The sequence below is a fragment of the Gossypium arboreum genome, chromosome 8 (genome assembly GCF_025698485.1).
Source record: "Gossypium arboreum isolate Shixiya-1 chromosome 8, ASM2569848v2, whole genome shotgun sequence".
NCBI lineage: Eukaryota > Viridiplantae > Streptophyta > Magnoliopsida > Malvales > Malvaceae > Gossypium > Gossypium arboreum.
In genome coordinates this window covers 23652853-23655776 of record NC_069077.1, presented here as the reverse complement: position 1 = coordinate 23655776, position 2924 = coordinate 23652853, and positions in this window count along the sequence as shown.

Here is a 2924-nt window from a genome sequence, read left to right as displayed (position 1 = left end):
TAATCGGGGAAATAAGTTTTTCACTGATTTTTTTGGACGTTTGAGCCATGTGTTAGGGCCTTCCCTCACTACAAGTCGATGGTGCAGGTGGACGGGACATGGTTGTATGATAAATACACGCAAATACTCCTGATTGTTGATGCACAAGACGGTAACCAAAATGTGCTTCTGGTCACTTTTTCCATCGTGGAACGTGAGTGCTTCGAGTCTTGGGAATTTTTCTTCAGAAATCTGCAGAGGCACGTTGTCAGAGAAGACAAAATTTGCCTTATATCAGATAGATCGAAAGGATTACTTGTTGCGATAAGGCGATCGGGGGTTCCGTGGAGGTCTGTTTATTCCATCCGGCACATTGTAGCCAACTTTCACAGAGATTATAAGAATAAAGACTGGAAAAAATAACTCATGAACATGGGTAAAAAAAAATTGTTTGTATTTATTTCAAAAATTAATTTTCAAATTTTTTTAGCCTGTAAGTTTTTAAAATACTGATTTCAAATTAAATATGCAGCTCATGAGTTAGAACTACGAAGATTTAAGCAAAGGTTTGTGAGGCTTGAATCTCATTTGTCATCTTTACCAACAGATCTCCGAACATGGTTAGGTAGCATGGAGAACTAGCAATGAACTCAAAGTTACGATGAGGGGTTTCGGTATGGGCAGATGACAACCAACATGGTAGAAGTAGTCCACTCTTGTAACGCTCCAAATTTCTGTAATTTCAACTTTTGTGATTGTTGAGCATGGAAATATCGAAACTTTTGTTTTGATTCTTTTTGGCATAAATATATGTGGTTTAGGAGGTTATGTGCTTTGAGATGTGTTTGGGAGGTCCCAAGTTCAAGTTTTAACTTGGGCTGAATTTTGGTTTTTATGTGAGGAAAGCCTGACTTTAGTTAGTGGGCATATAAGGAATTGATGGTAAAAACCTAACAGAATGGGCCTGATGCATGATATTCGCAACAGGTTTTAAAGATTTATAAATGAAACGTTCTTGAGACTAACTTATTATCACGATTAATGCAGGTGTACCTATCGAATAGTAGTATAGTTCAGCAAGACCGGATTGTCGAACCCAAAGGAACTATGAGTACTAGTATTTACTTCCTTTTTATTAAATAGCCTAAAATTTAAGAAGTTTGGTTGTCTAAACTAATTACTAACTAAGAATGCACAGAAAGAAAAACTTGGGAAAATACTTTTAGGAAAATTTGATTGATTGAGACAATACCTAAGGACAATCCACCTAGACTTCACTTGTTATTTGACTCTGAATCAGACGATTTATTCATTTGACTTGATTCATAGAAATCCCTAAGTTATATTATTATCTTTCTTGAGACTAATAACGTCTAACCTTAGGTTGAATAATTGAAATCTGTTTCTAATTAACACCCTAGAATTGCACTAACTCAATCTATGGATTCCCTTATTAGGTTTCACCCTAATCCGGTAAAATCTTGTCACCCTATCTCTAAGCACGCAATCAACTCCGCTTAATTATGAAAAATTTACTCTTAGACAGGGTCTATTCCTCCTCTGAATAAGAGCTTAACCTGAATCAATATCCTGGAATATCAAAACAAGAATTAAGAACACATAATTAAGAACAAGTCAAATATTTATTATACAATTCAGATAATAATAACAAGATCCGTCTTAGGTTTCATTTCCCTTAGGTATTTAGGGGTTTAGTTCGTACTTATGAAAGAAAACATCTCAAAAGCATAAAGATAACAAAACATAAGAAAACCCAAAACTCCTGAAGGAGCTTGAAGGGAGATCTCAGGTCTTGGTGATGAATCCGGCTCTTGAGATGGATCAATCGGCTTTCCTTGAGTAATTCCTTGCTTCCTACTTTGCGTCCCTTCCTAATTGCCTCCTCAAGTGTTTAAATACGCTTTAGAATGCCTAAGAGCCCTCAAAATTGGCCTTTTCTGAATTGGACTAAACTTGGGTTCGGCAGGGACACGCCCGTGTGCGATTACTGAAGTTCGTGGTCAAGGTTGTTAAATGGGCACGGGCGTGTGATCCACCCCTGTAAGTCGTGCTTTGATCCGGCCAAATTGACATGGCCATATGGCACGCCCATGTGAAGAAGTCCAGGCCGTATTGTTTTCCCATGTAGGTCTATTTTCTCCGTTTTAGGCCTGTTTCTCGCTCTTTTTACTCTCCTATGCTCTCCTAAGTATAAAACATGAAATTAAAAGATTAGGAGCATCGAATTCACCTAAGGAGAAACCATCCATAAATTTGTTAGGCATGGGGTAAAAATATGTATAAGTTACGGTTTATCAAATACCCCCACACTTAAGCATTTTCTTGTCCTCAAGCAAAACCCTCAACTCACAATCAAAATAAATTCTTCTTAACTTATAGTTCCTATTAATAGTATCTCAAAATAATCCATAAGTAATCATACATTGAGAATTTGACTGAAAGAACATCAAAGTTCCAAAACATTCCAAGTTGAGTATTTTATCATGAAAGCATAGGTGTCTCCCCTCATCTAAGTAATTACCTTCGACTCAAAATATCACAGAGTTTCACATCCTCACTAAAGATTCACTCAAATCATTTGAGGTGTTTAAGGAAAATACATGAAGCACTCAATAGTCAATAATGAAAAGTCATTACCATAGGCTTGCATGAAAATCAAATTTCAACCACTATATATTGAAATGAACATCAATCAAAAGGTCTTTAAAGGGTTGTAATGTGGCTTTGGTTAGTGGGTGTGGTCATAAGCTGAAAGAAAAGGTTAGAATCGAGATTGAATTGAAAAATTGCCTAAGTAGAAAAAGTAATTAAATATCAATTGAGTACAAGTGAGCTTCTTCTCAGAAGATGGAATTTAGATACTGCGGCTCAACACTACCGAATTACTACTAATATGTAAGTATGAATGTTTGTGTGTTTTTTTT